Source organism: Chrysemys picta, chromosome 1 (assembly GCF_011386835.1).
Source record: "Chrysemys picta bellii isolate R12L10 chromosome 1, ASM1138683v2, whole genome shotgun sequence".
NCBI lineage: Eukaryota > Metazoa > Chordata > Testudines > Emydidae > Chrysemys > Chrysemys picta.
In genome coordinates, this window is record NC_088791.1 from 125,359,474 (window position 1) to 125,378,933 (window position 19,460).

The following is a 19,460-nucleotide window of genomic DNA, read 5'->3' on the forward strand; positions in this document are numbered from 1 at the left end:
AAAAGTATAATGATCCTATGGATTTAGCCTTTACAAAAAATTATATATGCAGATATTTATGTACCTGAATTCCAACACCTTCAGCAATAATTAATATTTTACAGTGATTACGTACTGGAAAATAACTAAAATAATATAGGTTTTATGTATATTCTCTCACTGACTTCTTTAGCAAAGGTGATTCTTTTACAAGTCAAAAAAAAGTTTTTGGTGCAAACTCTACCACGGTTGTGAAAATTAAGATGAAATATAGTTTCTCATCATCGGTACTAAAAAAGATTATGTAGTTAGAATTTAACTATGTTTTGCTGAGCATGTGCAATATTGAATAGAATCTAGCTCATTTTTCTCTACTTGTATTAGCTCTGCAGCACTAAATAGTAAGAACTTGGGTGAAAGGGGGTAAATAGTTAAGAACCATGATTCAGTAATACATAGGGAGCAAATATGCTGAGTAAGAAGGTGCCATGTGTATTATTTTCTTTCTCTTTTTCTACAAAATGATTCAGGGCATTGCTATAAAGTCATTTCACTAGGGCCAGTAATGCTGATATGATCATAACGTCTCAAGAAACGATTTAAGTCAGGTGTCTTGTTGCTAAATTGTTGGAGATAATGAAATTCAAAATCAATGGGCCTTGATTCAGCAAAACACTTAAGCACATGCTTAACTTTAAGCATAAAAGTCCCATAGAAGTCAGTAGACAACTCATATGCTTAAAGTTAAGCATGTGCTTAAGTACTTCCATGAATCAATGCCAGAGTCCAGCCTTCCAGGGTATCTTCAGCATTTGAAAGGCAGAAGGAGTTTATTTTATTCCTGCTGTAGGTTACTGACTTAAAAGGAAAAGTGTCAGTAGAAAAGAAAAGAAAAGAATCATACTTCTGACTGAACATTGTTTTCCTATTATTGTTACCAGTAGCATCTAAAATGACTAACTGAAATAGATTAGAGACAAAACAATGTTTTGTTGTTTGTCTCCCCTCCCTCCTCCCCCTCCCCCCGTTAACTGGGCATTGTGCAATACTTTCTATATGTTCAGTTCCACTGTTTCCCCTGTAGAATCAGTTAGTTTCCCTTCTTGATCCTGCTAGTTCTTTCACAAAGCAACCAGGGAGGGGGAAAAAAAACCTTTTTAAAGTAATAGAAAGTGATTGTTGGGGGGGGGGGGCACAAAAATTGGTAGGAGGCATGTCCCAATATAATACCTGAAACTACTTGTAACTTTTTTTAAATTGACTATATTTCAAGTTGATTCACAGATTCCAAGACCAGAAAGGACCACTGTGATCATCCAGTCTCACTTCCTGTATAACACAGGCCATTGAATTTCCCCAAAATAATTCCTAGAGCATATATTTTAGAAAAAGATCTTGATTTAAAAATTTAATCTAATCTTAATTTAAAAATTGACAGTGATGAAGAATCTACCATGACCCTTGTTCCAATGGTTAATTACCCCCACTGTTAAACAGTTACACTTATTTCCAGCCTGAATTTGTCTACCAGCTATTGGACAGTGTTTTACCTTTCTTTGCTAGATTGAAGACCAAATATCAAATATTTATTCCCCATGTAGGTACTTATAGATTGTAATCAAGTTACCACTTAACCATCTCTCTGTTAAGATAAACACAGTGTCCCTTTAATTTTTTTCAAGTAACGTGCTTGAGTCTTTCCTAGATTATTCATGACAGTACAGCAGACAATCCAAAGTATTGTTCTAGTTTATAACATTGTGTCTGTTTTACTATTGTGTTTTTGGCCAATCACTTATTATTTTTTATACTCTATAATATAAAAAATGTTCCTATAAACAAAAGAACAACTACTGAAGAGTCTACATTTTTAATTTAATTTGATTTGATAGAAAACCAACCATCAGTAATTAGAGAGACACAGTGTAATAGTTTAAAAGTTTAAAATGTAGTGAGCTAGAGCCTCAGCTGATGTACGTCGTCCGAGTTCCATTCACTTCCTTGACGAGACACCAATTTAACTAGTTGACATCTGGTGCAATTGTGATTTATTTTTAAAAAAATAGATGAAGGTTAGAAAGGGATTAGTTTAGATTATCTCTATGTCTGCTCGTTTTCTGTGATGATATATGCTATCTTTACCAGTTGTACAAAAGAGATGTCATGTACTGAAGTTTTCTAAAATAAATATTAATTAATGTTTTACATTTCAACCGTCTTTTGACCAATTATATCAAATCACTTCACAAAGATTAGCATCATTGTTCTCCGTTTTATAGGTGGTGATACTGAGGTACAAAGAGGTTCAGTGACTTGTCCAAGGTCATACAGTGAGTCAATAGCAAGGTCACACAATGAGTGGTGCCTGATTCCCAGCTTTCTGCCCTTAACAACTGAACTACAGGATTTATAAGATGAAAACACTGAAAGGACAGGTCATGGGATGATAGTACTCCTAAATACATGGCAAAACAAAATGACAAACTTATGAAGTATGAACAGTCCTCAAAAGTATTTTGAACAAGTAACCATATTTTCATTTGAACCAATATATTTTTTAAAACATCAGGACACCCTGCAGTATGTTTGCTTCTTACACATCTCCCTCCCCTCCCAAAATATATCACTCACTGTGAAGCAGATGGGAAGGGGGGGAGGGCAAAGAAGGGGTACTTTTTGTTTTTTTTCTAACTGGGATAACAATTGGATCCCCACAGCCTTCCATTTCTCTTCGGAAACATAGGAACCCAAATTGGATAGAAAGATAGCCTGAAGAATCTTACTGTCATGGAAACAAGTCACCATTAATGAGCTTTCTAATAAGTGATTAACACCTGAATGCCATACATAATTATTGATTGGGAATCCAAATGTACACAGAGCAACCGCAGTGCCAGAAGTCTGGATAATGAGCAAACAAACAAGTTATCTCACAGTTTCTTCTTTCCATCACTTTACTGAGTAGTGCTAGTTACATACAATACGGGCTTCCTTTCACATCAGAAGCCACAGAAAGTTTCCTAATTCGGAGCTGACAAACTGCTATGTGGAAAAAGAGCTTCTCACACTACTGCTGAATTGCTCCTCTTCCCCCATCGACCTTATTCCACTCAATAGTTACACTTCCCAGGAGTCAAGATGACTCTCTCACCTACCTCAGAGGTTTGTGGTGAGGCTGCCATGAATCAGGACAGGGAGCTTGCTTCTTGTTAGCAGGGAATTAGAAGACATTAACAAAACTCCATCCCCCCATATAACTAACCTAACACATTTTCACGCCAGAGCCACTTTTCGCAACACTTGTTTGCTGAACCAAAGAAGAAAACAAGTCAGTGGCTGCCAGAAAGACCAAGCTTGTCCCAATGCGAAAGCAGCTCTGTGCCACTGGCACTGCCAAGGTAAAACTCGCACTGGAAGAGACAGCCAGAGGTGCTGCAGGGAGATGCCTGACATGACTTCTCCGGACGGAGGGGAGGGGACGGTACCTTTCAGTGCAAGAGAGACACGCTGGTGCGCAGGAGCTATCGCCACCAAACTCAATCTCCTTCCCTAGCTCTCCTCTGCCCTCTTCGACTCCCTCAGCCCCCTTCTGCCCTCGCTGGCTCGCCTCCCCCCAATTTCTTCGCTTCCCCTACTTGTTTCCTCTTCATTTCCCCCTCCTCTTACGCCTTCCTTCCTCTGCCCTCCGCAGCGTCCCTTTCCACTCTCCCCCTCTTCCCCTTCTCCACCTAGCTCTTCCTCTTCCCAGCCCCTTTCTTCTTACTCCCCTCCACACCCCCATGACAGATTTGGTGCGGGGCCACCCCGCCCAGGCTTCCCGTGTCCCAAGCGCCCAGACGCTGCCTGCAAACTTCACTGGCGCTACAGCGGGCTCCAAACGCATCCCTACAAGCTCCCGAGCAAACCCCAAGGTGCAGCCTGCGCCGCCAGCCCGGGGAGCCTCGCCTCCTGCTGCGCCCCTTGGCTAGAGCCACCGTGATCCCGCCTCGCCTCTAACCCTGGCCCGTTCCCAGGTGGCTAACCTGATCTTTTCGATGCCCAGCCGGAGCCATAGGAGGGTTTGCGCTGACTGGAGGACCGGCCTTTTGGGGTTATTCCGCAGGGCTGTGCTCAGGACGGGCGGGAGTGTTTAATCCACCAGGCTGAGTTTTAGGGAGCAGCCCACAGGCGGCACGGTGCCTGCTGCACTGGATTGCTCTGAGGAGTCAGTGCAGGGATGGGGCTAGATCGGGGGGGAGGGGGAGGCGCTAAGCGAATTGAGTTAGTTTTGGGGGTCCCTGCTGGGACGAGGCATAGGGGAGTACTGCACGCAGGAATGGGGGCATTAGGGAGTACTGCACATATGGGGTACTGGGGGCCCTGCGGGGATGGGGAAGAGGAGAGAACTGCACACAGGGATGGGGCATTAGGGAGTATTGCATACAGGGATGGGGCACTAAGGGGTATTGAATACAGGAGAGGGGCATAGGGGAGTACTGCACACAGGGATGGGGCATTAGGGAGTATTGCATACAGGGATGGGGCACTAGGGGGTATTGAATACAGGAGAGGGGCATTAGGGGAGAACTGCACACACGGGGCACCGGGCACGCCCCAGCTGGGACGAGGTTTATAGCCCAGCGCCTGGCTGGGGTTGAAGGTGGGAGCCCTGCCTGGCTAGGGCGAGCCCTGGCGCGCTGCACCGACACGGGCACTCACCTAAGCAGAGCCGGGCAGATTCCTCCGGGGAAGAGCCAGCCAGCCAGCGGCGCTGGGATCCTCTCGAGCCCGGCGGCGGCTCCCCGAAGCCCGCTAGAAACGGGGACTCCAGCCGGGCGGCTCACAGAGCGGATCCCATCTCCCCCTCCTGCCTTGGGACCCACCAGCAGGCGGGGAAAGGCAGCTCTGGCTGCCGCTGGCGGGCGGGGAAGGGGGGAAGGGAGCGGAGGGGAGCGCCGCCGCGCCGGGCTGCCTCTCCCCTCGGACCCGGCCTCGCTGCCCTGCCCAGGCGCTCCGCAGACTTCACTGCCCCTCCGGGTAATTCCGCCGCGGCCGCCGCCAGTGGCTCCCGGCGCAGGGGGGCGGGCCAGGGGAGCCGCGGGTCAGGGGCAGGAGCCTGCAACCAGCCAGGTTTCCCGTGCGCTTCCCCCGCTTTTCTCAAGGCAGCAGCGCTCCCCGAAGGCTGGGGCGAGTTCCGCTGGGACCCGAAAAGCCACGAGCCCAGCAGCCCCAGGTAACTCCCTGCTGCCCGAGCACACCAGGGCGAGAGCTTGGATTACTCCACATTTACCGCTTGGTTCCCTGGCCAGCAAGTCCTAGGCTGCAGGGAGTCACTCCCCCTCTACCCCCCCACTCCCCCCGCTTCTCCAGGCTGTTCTTCGGTGCAACTGCATCTGCTGCTTTACAAAAAAAGAAATGTCCCTACGAGCCTGATACTTACTTCAAACAATTCCTACACGATGTGGTGATTTGCTTGTCATTCTTCATCATAAAGGCTCTGTGTTAAAGGCTGTGTCATAAAAGTTAATTACACTGAGGAGGGAAATACTATGAAACATGCCAAAATAAAAGGAGGCGGGGGGGGGGGGGGAGTTCAGCGTCTATTATGATGCAAAGTTTTGATCCGGATTTAACAGAATAATATACTCCGCTTTTAGTATAATAACTATTATCCAAATAATGATCAGTTGACAATGCGGAATAATCTTGTCACAACATCGCTTAGAACGCGTGTCATTTCCCCCCTTCTATAGCCGCGCTCCCTATTTGTTACGATGGTTTTTCAGGGTACTTCCAGTTTAAGAGCGTTATTTGATAAATGGTATTTTGGGAGTTATGCACATTCTAGAGCATTTAGTAACCCTGTGAGAAGCAATCCTCTTTTGAGGATGTTTCAAGACTTGCTAAATCTCCAGGCGTTACATTTTTGAACATCGTTACTGATTTAAGGACATTTATCACATACATTTTTATTTTCAAGATGAAGGTTTTAAGGTTTAATACATCTATTGGCATCAGCAAGGAATTTATTTACTTCAGATTAAAAAAAAACATCTAGCTTACAGCTCTAAGGAAAATATTTCTTTATCAAGACAAAGCCACACATGATCCAGTTTAGTCTGAATGAATTGTACACTGAGCTAGATTCTAGCGCATTGCTCGTCAATAAAGCGATTCAGTTACAAATAAATACTATCTGTGAGAGTTGTGCCCTATCTATCTTCGTGCATATATCTAGAAAGATACCCCTGGGTTGGAACAAAATTAATTGCCAATGAAGACATGGTTACTATGGTAAGCGTGTGTTTGTGTATGGTACAACCAAGCCCCAATTAGTGTTGAAACTGAGCACAGCAAGTGCAAATACTATTTGCTACGAGGATGTGTTAAGACACTTGAATAGCATCTCCTAGGAACAGTGACGCAAGTAGTAGTGTCTGGTACCACTGCTGGCAATCAGTAGCTTTTGCTTAGTAACAATACAATAGTTTGATTCCTGCATCTTACTACAAATTAAGATAGCTAAGGTTAGACAAGTCTAAAGTACTCTTACTTTATTGATTTCCCAGAGTTTAAATAGGCTCTGGGGCAAAAAAGCATCTTGCAAGAGGTAAAAGTCTGATTTTTAATGATGTTTTTCCACGGACACATACACACAAAACCACTGAAGATTTCATCGTTCCTAATTTAAATGTGTATTTAAGCAGAGCTACATAGGTAATCTCGGTATCTAGTCTGAAATAGGAGACTCCTATTTCTCTGAAAGAGAAAAGCAAATGCTTTGTAAAAGCAACATCATCATGGGGTGATTCTCTCTCTCTCTCTCTCTCTCTCTCACACACACACACACACACACACACACACATACACAAAAGAATAGGGCAGTATTAATAGGGAAGAAGCAGTGCAGTGATTTATGAGCTGTTTTCTCAATTGCTCTTGCTCCCTTCTTCAAGCACTCCCACCCCAATCACACTGTGATCTGAAAAGCATTCAGAAGAGACTGACCTCAGTGCAAGGCACCCTTAAATCTACCAAAGGTCTCTGCATGTAATTTAAATTCTTAATAATACCTCTATCTCTTCTACCTTTTACTATGTAAACTGTGCTCCTGCAAAACAGGAATAGACACTGTTGTGAAAGTGATGACTCATGCTAGCCAGATGTATATTATTTATTGTTTGGGAATGGAGCTACATTTAAATTAGGCTGCTTAATAATACACTTTTGTATGTTCAAAACTGCTTCAGTTCAATTATAATATAGAGGAAATTAAGTACCATTTCTTAATCCCAATTTCTCTCTTTGCAATATTTTACCTAACTCTTGTGTGTGAAAGTATGGCTTCCTAGCTTTCAACTCCACTATTTGAATATAACACATTCCAGCTGGTGAAATACACTTCATTTATAATATGCACAGGCATTGGACATGGGAAGGAGTAATTACAAATGTATTTAGCAAATCAGATACAAATACAAACAGTGAGTTCTATATTTTAGATCAGCAAGTCTATTCAGAAATTTAAAAGCTACAGCAGACAGTTTGAATTACTAATTTTTTAGGATTTTAAAAAGAGATGAAGGTGTTGTGCCATCCTGCCCCTATTCTACATAACAGGGTCTTTCATTACATGATCACATGCAACGAGACGATATTATACTCTTGGGGACAATTCTTTTACAAACATGAGTTAAAACTGCAGGATGGTGGGTGGGTAAATGTTAATATTCCATACACTTACTGTAGCAGATTTTCAGATTATACACAAAAATTGGCATATTAGGCTATCAATTTAGTATTACATAATGATTCCGTACGTTCACTGATTCCCCAAACTTCTAAACCCAAAGAACAAAATAATGACTAAAAAAAACTAATAGCTGAAGGGAAAGCAGCAATGAGCTATTCCATTCTGTATTTTTTCCATTTTATTTTGTCAGTAGGCATACACAGGCATCCTTGATGTAGGTTCTCCCTTGACAACCTCTATCCAATGAAGAGGAATGTGTCAAGGAAACTCTCACCAGCCTGAGTCAAAGATTCAGGAGTAATGCCAGGTGTCTCGTAATGAGGCAATAAGGCTTAAACCACTCATTTATTCTGTTATTGTTCTTTCAGTTAAGCCAAGACCCCTCACTCATCCATCGGGTTGTTGCAACTGACCAATATGGATCAGAGGGGGAACTAGAGCAGCTAGTTTCCTCCAGGCAGCACAAGATGACAGAGGCCTGAATCCACAAAGGGACACAGACAACTCGAAAATCACAGGAACACCAACATGATTCACAAAGCCTGAATTAGGTGCCCAGCCTCTCTATACATTCCACAGGGGGAGAGAGAAGCACCTAAGAATTCAATCCACAAAAGCCAGAATGCTAGGCAGGGGGCTGCCTAAACTAGCCAGTAGGAGATGCTGATGAGAGGGGTATGTCCTAAGTCCTGCCCTTCTCACAGTGTGGGCACTTAACTCTGGGCAGCTGGAAGGCTCCTGTCTCTGCTAGTAATCCACAGCCAGGAACCCCTCTCCTGGGGTCAGATGGCTTAGGCACCTAAGTCATTTCTTGTGAGAATAAGTTAGGCACCTGCCTCACGCCACACAAAACAGTATAAAATGGTGGAGCACCAAGGAGACCTAAACCCACAATGCTATTGGGATGAAGCTATTACCATTTGCTCAGCTATTCAGGAGTGGAGCCCATTTACACCTGGACCCACTGAGCATCCTACCATGGTTTCAGGATGCTCTTTCTTTCCATGCTGTGCCCATGCATGTCAGATTGGAGCACCCCCATGGTACTCACACACTCCACCCAGCTGCCATTCAGAAGATGGGACAGGCAGAAGGGTAACCATTTTTAAGCAAGCAAACAAAATATACTGGTTATTCCTTTGTAGGAAAGAGTGGGCTCGGCTATAACACTTAACATTTACAACCTGTTAAAATTTATCGTATAAATATCATATGATAGGCTCTTTATCACTTAGTGACTAAATACAATCAATACTAAGCCACTTTCTGGCCTTTCAGACACCCTCCTCCCCAGATGCCTGGTAGAAAAAATGGGCCCCTTTGTTGTGTGGGTAAAGTTAATCTATCTGGGCTGTGGTGGACCCACGTGAGGGAAGAGAGTCTGAGAGTCAAGGGGCATGTCACAGGCCTCAGTACCATGACAGCTGAAATGGAGCTGCCACAAAGAGTCAATTAGGAGTAAAGATACCCTGAAATGGTTCCCCATGACAGTCTGTCAAACACCCGGGGAGAACCCAGCCTTTGGAACCACATGCTCTGTGTCTCCTCAGCCTCTCCCCCAGCTCAACGGAGGGCCCCCGCTCCTACATGGGGAGAAGTCACAAACTCTCCTGGCCTCATCAATACCAAGTAATCTTGCCTGAGGAGAGGTTGGCTCTACAGAATCCAGGCAGACCTCTGCGGTTAGAGACCCTAGCCAGATCACACAGCTGTGACAGGCTCTGTGCCAGAGATGTAGCAAGAGCCAAAATTTGGCCCTACATGTGAAATGCTTAAGAACAAAAATATAATTAAAATGAGATGCAGAAGATATTACATGTGTAAGGAATGGGAGAAAGACTTTAATTTGAAGCAAGAAAATGCAAGCAAATACAGTGAAGGTCCAATACATTGAAAAATTAAATAGAGTAGTCTGCATTTCCTGTCTAAATGTCAATTTATGTAATTAGACAATGAGGTCACTAAAAATTTACCCTGTAGTTTCAATTAGTTAAGGTATTCTTCACTTTCTGTTCTAAACTGTTGTGAGGAGTCCTGCATTGTTAAACAGTTGCTACATTTCAGTTCAGAGGTGGCTGAACTTCAGTGATGGGTCAAATCATTACAGATGATGTATTTTGTAAAATATATAAGGTTTTCAGATCCTTATGGATGGAAAGAGCTAGATCTCTGTAAAATTACTATATTTTACTGGGAAATAATAAACTGGAATGGGGAGGATATCTAATTGGGACTATTTTCTTGTGGTTAGATCGTGAATCTAGGAATTAGTTCTTTTTCCAGATCTTCCCTCTGTATGACCTTGGGAAATCTGCCGAACTTGTTTGTTTCAGTTCACCCATCTGTAACATGGGTGTAATAATAATATGTCTCCCAGATGTGCTGTGAGACATATTATTTGAGAAGATTTCTGAGATCTCCAAATGCAAGGTACTATAGAAATGCAAAGTATTTTAATTACATTATTGTATCTTGTATATTACAGGCCAGATCCTGGCTCACACTACATTCCCATTGTGCTGCTCCAGAGGTGCAAAGAGAACAGAAAGCTGCCCTAATGAGGCATAAAGGGCTTCCCTGGAATGGGGATTCCTGGCTGCTGTATATGTCTTCTTCCACAGGGAGGGGGTAGAAGATATTCAAGGGTTCATCTAGGAGTGGGAAGGGCTATGGGTAGATGAAGTGCACTCTGGGGATTCCCAGCTGGTGCAATGGCCCCTAGGGGGTCATTACAAACCAGTGGAATTTAAAGAATCCCTGCTCGGTGCTGAACCTTACAACCGGCGTTGGGCTCCCCTATCCCATTCAGAGCTCTACCACAGCTGAGGATCTGGCCCAATATTCTTAGGGGGAGAATATGGTCTGCTGTTAGTAAGTAAAGGTTTTATTTTGATGGCTGCTCCAGATGAGATTTTCCTTAATCTGCTGTGCAATTCATTCAAATAATCTCTTTGTAGGCACATTACATTAATCCCTGCTATTGTGTGCATGGGGGATGGGAGAGAGAGAGAGAGAGAGAGAGAGAGAGAGAGAACCCCGAAAAAGGAAGAGTGTCAAATACATTGATCCATGGAAAAGGTTGGATGTGACTCTTTCTGCAATAATAAAGATTTATGTTGTTAAATTTTTAACATTTCGTTGGAAATTCCCTGCAGTTGATTTAAATGAGAAACATGCAGCATACCAAACTGTAGTGCTGTGTCAGCTAAGGGATTTCTCTGATGTATGGTAATAAACTGCAAAAAGCTAGGTCAAGATTTTTAAACATCATCTGAACCCATAGATTGAAGCATATTCTATAATCACTTATGTTTTCCTTTATATTTAGTCTCCATGGAATCTGTCAGCACAGAGCAGATACACAAAATACATTATAAAATATTGTAAATAGATTTTTTCTATAATATTGTACAGTCAAAGATTTTCTCCTCCCATCCTTGTGCTAGGGATTTGCATACAATAACTAACTCCCATTACTATTAGTGGGAGTACTTGTATAAATCCCCTGTGCCTTGATGAGAAATTAGACCCAGAGCAGTGTGCCATCCTCTTGCTTAATTTTTTATTGGTGAACTGGAAGAGACTCTTGGCAACTTGCTAAACTTCTACACCAGATAGAAAGGGAAATCACGGATGGGAATTAAAGAGAGGAAAGTGTTTTAAATGTAGGTATGGAAAGAAAACCCAATGAGGAGGTAACTGGGGGTGATAGCTTAGTTGTTTAAGCATGTTTGAAGTACTTGGCCTTTCTGGATCCATAGGTTCAAACTCAACCACTTCTTCTCTTTGGGCTAGACAATTCTGTTGGCTTTGCTGTATGAGGGTGTTATGGATGAGATCCAGGGCTGGCTCCAGGGTTTTGGCCGCGCCAAGCAGTCACAAAAAAAAAAAAAAAGCCGCGATCGCGATCTGCAGCGGCAATTCAGCGGAAGGTCCTTCGCTCCTAGCGGGAGTGAGGGACCGTCTGCCGAATTGCCACCGAATAGCTGGACCTGCCGCCCCTGTCTGGAGTGGCCGCCCCAAGCACCAGCTTGCCAAGTTGGTGCCTGGAGCCGGCCCTGATGAGATCTTTATAAATTGAGATCCCTGTCTGTTCAACATGGACATAGTAAGATCTCATGGTGCCCTATGATAGAAGGGTGGTTGCATTTCACTGATGCTTTATGAATAGGGGTGGGTTCCTTTGGGATGAAATGTATTAAAAGAGTATGATATGTAATAACTAATATTATTTAAATTTCTCCCTCTTCACCATGAAAATAGAGAGCCAATCTGCATGCTGTTTCATTGAGAAGATCTAGATCTGAATGCTGCATTCTGTTTCCTTCATGGAGTAAGATCTCCACATTATCCTTGAATTAACAATGAATGTAATATTGATTATATAATCTAAGATTGTCTCACACAGCAAAGGCTGACTTGTTCACCATATCCAATATTTCCACAATAAAGACCATCCCCACTGTACTGTGGTACTGGGGTTTTCCCAGAGGAAATCTCTGGCTAACGGGGTTCTGAGAACCACATTCCCACCATGAAGTTGTGGAAGAGAGTTTGGAAATACGTTACTGCATATGAGGAAATCAACCTGTCACCTCTTGTGCTTCCTGGGGAGATGTTGACAAATATGCTGCTGCCACCTTTAATGCCATGTATTTGAATGCAATGGGCAACTGGAACCATATTGGGGACATTGGAAAAGTTCTTTATAAGCAAAATATTCATATTGCTGCTATACAACAAACAGTTTTCTGACAAAGTTTATCTATTACAGGCATTGACTGCTTGAGAAAGGAATGCAGTGAAAGAGCTGGTGATGATCTGATGTTTATTGTCAGGGAGACACTCAGATATGAAAAAGATATGGAAATGTATGAGATGAACAAGCATACTGAATTAGACGGTATCACTGTCAAGTTCAGGGGTGAGAAGTTAAGAGCGGTCAATGTCTATCATCCTGATGAGAGCCCAACTGATAAAGAGAATCTTGTGATAGCATTAGGAAACTGTAGCCGAATCTATGGAGATTTTAATGCTTAAAGTTAAGTTTGATGGAACAGAACAATCGATGTGAATGAAACATTGCTAGGGACCATCCCTGATAATGATTTAGTTGTCCTGAATGCTGGCACTATGATTTATACATTAAGATTATATAGCACACAGTCAACATTAGATGCAACTTTGGTGAGCAGTAGCATGCCCATGAGCTGCACATGGAATGTATTGGAGGTGTTGGAAGTGATCTTTGCCCTGTACTCACCTATTGAATAGGAAGATAATGAGCTCTCAATTGATAAACAGGAAGTGGAACTTTCATAAGGTTGACTGGTTCTATTGCACAGACACACTTGAGAATATTATTTATCAAACACCTATGAAATATAACAGAGGAATATCTCAATGTTTTTGAATCTGCTGTGCAGAAATTGGCAAAAAAGAGCATCCCAAAGGCAAGAAGAAGAAATGGGTTGCACTTTGGAAGGATACTGGCATAAAAAGTCTTATTAAGGAATGGAATCAGGTTTGATTGGAGGCTGAACAGAACTCTGGAGATGAATAGGCCAGCCAAAAACGCAGCAGTCTCAAAGGAGGTCACTGTGGAAAATAACAATGTAGATTAAGTTATTGGGAAGAGAATTATAAAAGGCTGGATCCTCAGAGAGAGGAAAAGATTTATGGATGATACTAAAGTGAATTGAAAATAAACTAAGGCTTACATTTTTTAAAGAAATATATCAATCTCCTGAAAAGTGGAGGTATAGCGGCATTAGATGACAAAAAGTCTGTGAATATTCTGGTTGAACTTTATGCCAAGACTATCAAGCTCAAGTATAATGATGATAGGGTGACCAGATGTCCCGATTTTATAGGGACAGTCCTGATTTTTGGGTCTTTTTCTTACATAGGCTCTTATTACCCCCCATCCCGTCCTGATTTTTCACACTTGCTGTCTGGTCACCCTAAATGATGAGGACAAAGCCATTGCAAAATGCGCACGATGGAGTATTAAGGAGGAAAGACAAAGAGAATTTTAAAATCTGCACACAGATCTAAATGAGTACTTTGGCTTTATTCAGTGTTTTTGTAGCCATGTTGGCCCAGGATATTAGAGAGACAAGGAAATACTGAAATATGTGCTAATGACTTATGCTAAACAACCTGTTCCACCTTGTATTTATCTGTTACTCTGAGTACGTTTCTCAGACCTGAAAAAGAGTTCTGTGTAAGTTTGAAAGATTGTCTCTTTCACTAATGGAAGTTGGCCCAATAAAAGATATCATCTCATCCATTGTGTCTCCCTACTTCGGGTGTGGAAAGATCTTTGTTATACATGAATTAGAAGATGAAATAGAGAAGCTCAAACCAAGCAGATCCCCTAGACTGAACCTCATCTCTGGTTGTATAATAAAGCACTTTGGGAAGAAGGCTAAAGCCAGATTACTGGACATCATAAACAAATTGTGGATAAAAGAGAAGGTACTTAATAGGTGGAAGTTAGAAGTTATTGTTTCTCTTCTTAAGACTAGCAAAAACCTCTCTTTTCTGGGTAACTATCAGCCTGCCAGTTACCTTTGCACAATAATGGAAAGAATTGTACAAGCAAGGCTTCTTTTAAAACGGTAGCTTTTAAAAGAAGCGAAAAGAGAACCTACCCAAAATGGCACACAAGTCCTTGCACTCCATTATGGACCTATTGGTGTCCTTCTGTCAGCCCATTCTCCACAGATTCCAACAGAAGCTACCACAGTCATCAGTAAGAATCTTTTTTTGGATGTCAGTGTCGCATTTGATTGAGGTTGACATGATAAGCTCTTAGTGAAACGCAGTGAGGTGGGAATCTGTGTAAGAAGTATCTTTAGATAAAAGACTCCATATGATACAGGACAATAACACTAAGACTAAATGGTACTTTTTCCAAAAACAAGGCCTCTTAGGGTGGGAGTTCCTGAGGATTCAATTTTAAGTCCCCTTCTTTTCCTGCTGTACTCCTCTGGACGGCCAGGTGGCTTTAAATCATCAGTATACATGTATGCAGACGATATTGCACTTCACATCACAGGTCATGAAATAGCTTTATTGGTGAATAAATTGAATGAGTACTTGGAAATTGTAACTACATGGGCAAATGAACAAATTCCAGCTGAATCCAGCAAAAATAAAGTCCATCTATTTTACCATAAATCAAAGGCATTTCAACTACAGTTTGAAATTGACAGTGAATCAAGAAGATGATGTTGTTGAGAGGAACGCAGTATATTCTGGAATGACCTTGGGAACAGAATTCAGATTTGGACCACAAGTCAGGAAGATGACAGCCAACATAAAGAAGAAATTGAATCTTCTATGATGTTCTGCCAGTACCAAAGGGGGTTCACATGTTAGGACACTGAAAACAACATACTGCCCGATAGCTTGTCCAATATTTGAATATGCCTTACTTGTCTGGTCACAAACTCTTCTTCCTTCCCGCTTCCCAGGGTTGGCACCTTTTATAACCGTCTTCCAAAACTAAAGACCGTACACCTGGGTGTTATGTAAATTGATCTCTCTAAGCTCCACTAATATCCAGTCCATGTACTGAGTCTTTGGCCTCCTCCTTGGTTGTCTTCCATCCATGATCATTGCAAGGGCCATCCTACCAATATAACTCTTGGGTCTCTGCTAGACACGTCCATACCAACATAGCCTAGGTTCCCTCAACTTTTCTTCAATTGGGATAACCTCCATTAGGCCCCTTGCAACCTCACTTTGTTTCCTATCATGGATTGTCGAACCATTTGATCATCTCAACATCTTCATTTCCGTAGTGGAGAACATACTGTTTTCTTTTCTTGTGGTTGACCAAGTCTCTGTTCCATTCATTAGGATGGATAGAATTACAGTTTTATACTCTCTGCCTTTTAATTTTATTGGCATCTTTTTATCACAGAGAATTGGGGTCAGCTCCTGCCATGTGCACCAAGGAGCTTTTGTACGATGCTAGGCATCACTCAGGAGGGCACCATTGTCAGCAACCATTGATCCTAGATATTTAAATTCTTTCACTCATCTAAGATTTCTGCCTGTAATATCCTTTATGGTGAGTCCTCCCCTCCCTCCATTATCTAAACCTTAGTCTTACCAACATTCATTTTAACTCCTGCCTGCTCAAAACCGTGTTGCCACTGTTCAAAGTTGGTTTGCAGACTCACAATCTTCTGCACATATCACTAAGTCATCATCAAACAGCCAACTCCAAGGTGGCTCCTTTTGTGTAACCTCAATCATCACATCCACGACAATCACAAACCAAAAAGGGCTCAGTGCTGACCCCTGATGCAGGCCAACATCTACTGGAAATTCTCTGCTGTAGCCCCAAATGGTTTTGATTATGGTAGTGTTTCCATCACATATATCCTAGGTAAGAGAGACATAAACCCCACCAACCTAAATCTCTTGGTACATGATCGGAAGCATGTGACGTCATTGAGCAATAATTAGCACACGGTGTAATATCTCCTTTAGGTTTAAAAATGGGCACTACAAAGCTTTTACACCATTCATCCTGCATTCTTAATAATATCATTGAACAGGCTCATAAAATACTCGAATGCTTAGAGTACCCTTCCTTCTCAATTTATTTCAGCACATCCATTGGTACTTCATCAGGCCCAGGTGCTTTCTTCCTTTTCATTTTCCTAAGTTCCTCTGCAACCTCTTCCTCCTGTATGAAATCTATCACACCCAGGTTCAGCTTCCATGTTCTTAGTTCCTTCCTTGGGTTCTCCTCATTCATCACGCCTTCAAAAAGATCACTCCAGACTGTTGGTTTATTTACCATTCATTTGCATTATACCATGTTCATTTCTAATATAAGCAAACTTGTTAATACCCCTTGATTTAGTGAGTCTGCAGACGGTCTTTTCTCCCTCATATCCACCTAGTTTGTTATATAGCTCATCACAGGCCAATTTTTTAGTGGTAGAAATACTTTTTTTTGTCCTCTGTATATGCCATCTTATCACTGGCTCACTGGCCTGTCATTTTTTAAAGGTTATCTTTTTCTTGTCAACATTCTTTAACTTGAGGATTCTATCACCAAGTCTCCCTTTGTATCCTTTTTGGCACTGATTTCAGCATTCCTATGGCTTCATGTGCTGTTTCCAGCAATGTTAACTATAGTTTGTACCAGTTATCCTCCACTCATCCCTGTGTGTAGTCAGGAAGTTTATGCATTACATCTTGTTTAAACATCTTTCCATTCACATCTTTACATTTCCACCACTTAGATGTTTCCAGTGCCCAGGGGTTCAGACGTTTGAGGTCTCTGCATTTCTGAAGTCCATAAGAAATAGTCTGTGCTGGCTCACAGTGCACCTGCCATTTAACTACAATTGATTATTTGTGACCTATTACTTTGTCTTATTAACAAGAAATCAATTTTGGACTCATTTTCTTCACTGGCATAAGTTATGAGGTGTCTTTCCCTCTTCTGAAAGTGTGTGTTTGCAAGCACTACATTCAGTGCCAAACTGGTCTGTAGGATCGTATTCAATCAGAGTTTCTGATTCCAATACTGTGCCTTCCATGGACTGTTTCATATTCAGCCTTTGCAGTTCCAATGTGTGCATTTAGATCTTCACCGATAATTATTTTCTTATTAACATAAGAATGGTCAGACCAATGGTCCATCTAGTATCCTGTCTTCTGACAGTGGCCAGTGCCGGATGCTTCAGAGGGAATGAACAGAATAGAACAATTATCGAGTAATCATATCCCATTGAGCAGTATGTTTCCAATAAGGCACAGCAATTAACTGAAAAACTCCTCTTTTACCTTTCAACCCACTCCTTACTGTGTCTGGTCACATAGTGCTCCTAGTAATCTTGCTAGGATCATCACTGTGCAGTCATCTGCAGTTCACCTGATAACTGGAGCTATAAGATCCACTCCAATAGCAATCTGTGAACACAAGTCTGATGTTCAACCTCTTGAGAATCATAGAAGAGAACAGCTAATTCATTTTGGAAATTGTCTTTGTTCCCTACATGAATGTCATCACTGCTCAGTAACTGGAAAACAAAATCAAGGCTGAAATGATCATCTTATGTTGGAAGGTGTGTAAAGGCTACTGAATAAACTCAAGAACTTGATGATGTTAGGAGGTAGTGTGTCTCAAGAAGTTTGTATGTCCAATAATTCATCCACATTAACCTATTTGCGTTAGTGTCTCCCCCTTTAGCAACTTTGCTCAAAGGAACACACAGACTTGGCCACAGTAAGGAAGATTGTAGAAAAAGCCACCCAAACACAACAGTATCAGTCACAAGGCAAACAGATTCTTGTCTGCACTGATGATGCATTAGACAAATCCTTCAAGAATGGTGGTCATGGTGTAGTATCTCCATTAGGCCACTGGATGGAGACAAGAAAGAGCACTAGTTCAGAGGATATCAACTCAAACTTTATGGCCAAACTGAAAGTGAATCTCACTGCACTGCAAGAAATAAACAGAGCAGGAACAGAAGCAGATATTTGTTGACTCATAGGTGGCGATCCTCAGTTGTTTTTGAAAAAAACAGAACACTATTAACAATACATAAGGAGGCTCAGAGGATTGGGAAAAGAGGGAATAAATTGACTTTTCAATGGATTCCATCACATGTTGTATACAGGAGTGAGGTAGCTGATGACCTGGCCAAAATTGGAAGATTGAAACTCAGATTGGAATGACAACAGTTGAAGATACTGATGCCTTATCAGGGGAAATATTAGCTGAAATAAATAGTCAATAGATGAAAGATCCTCTGATTGATGTCAAAGCATCTTGAAAAATAATATCCACTATTATGAGATTGCACATGGGGCACACTGCAGGAATGAAAATCAACAGAGATGGGACCAAGATATATTCACTTTGTGAGATGTGTCAGGTTTTAACACCTGCCCATACTTTTGAATGTAATATTGTAAGGAAAGTAGTTTTTCAATTTGGATGCCTTGGATCAAACCCTTATAAAGAATCCTATACAAGTTGCCAAATTCATTCTCAAACTTCATGATGTGATACGATTATCTCAGGACAAGACAACAATCCCCCCATCCCCCCATTCTCCATTCTAAGAACACATCAGATTTTTTCTGAAAAGCAGGTCAGATGAAGAGATATCAGAATTGGAAATGGGGAAGGAGACAGAAGAAGTATGGACCAGAATCAGTAGGTACACAGGCTTCAGGGTTGGCGCAGAATAGAAGAAAGAAAGGGAGGTTTCAGAAGCTCGGAGAGAGTAGCGTGAGAAGGAAAAAAGGGAATTTGCAGAGGTATAGAGAGAATGAAGCAGTGAGGAAGAAAAATGTCTGGGGTGTTGTTCAGGAAAAAATGTCAGGACCAAAGTGGCAAGAGGAGAGGAGAAGTTTAAAGCCAGGGACTGAAAGAATCTGCACAAAGAGTGGGAAGATTTAGGGATCTACTGGAACCAGAATCACAGAGGGAGACTGTGAACTCTTTGGGGAAAAGAGCATACAGCATGTAGCACAGTGAGGCCCGGATCACTGCTTCATGTCCCCAGATGCCACTCGACCACAAATAAAGAATAAATCACAGAAACTGAAAAATAACAGAGATGGATTTGCAGGGGGAGAGAGTGAAATAGAGACTGGAATTGGCCAGGGAGAGAGGTAGTAGCAGATTCAGGCAGATATTTAGACTAGAGCTGTGGGAACAATTTATTCAATTTATTCAATATAACCTTTTTTTCTACTGGTG

General features: G+C 42.0%; 1 protein-coding gene across 14 annotated transcripts in view; it reads right to left on the reverse strand.

Annotated features, from left to right (window-relative positions):
- The window catches only part of SHISAL1 (shisa like 1), a 314,851-nt gene that overhangs the window by 106,794 nt on the left and 188,597 nt on the right, over positions 1-19,460 (reverse strand). For 5 of the 14 annotated variants that reach the window (XR_010598389.1, XR_006173947.2, XM_065583717.1 and 2 more), the window contains exon 1: positions 4,678-5,259. The exons of 5 other annotated variants lie outside the window; for them this stretch is intronic. The gene's annotated coding sequence lies outside the window, so the exon portion shown is untranslated. Of the gene's footprint in view, positions 1-3,134; positions 3,552-4,001; positions 4,169-4,677; positions 5,260-19,460 lie in introns of those variants that run through there. 4 more of the 14 variants (XM_005296733.5, XM_065583693.1, XM_065583700.1 and 1 more) reach the window with 4 other exon arrangements.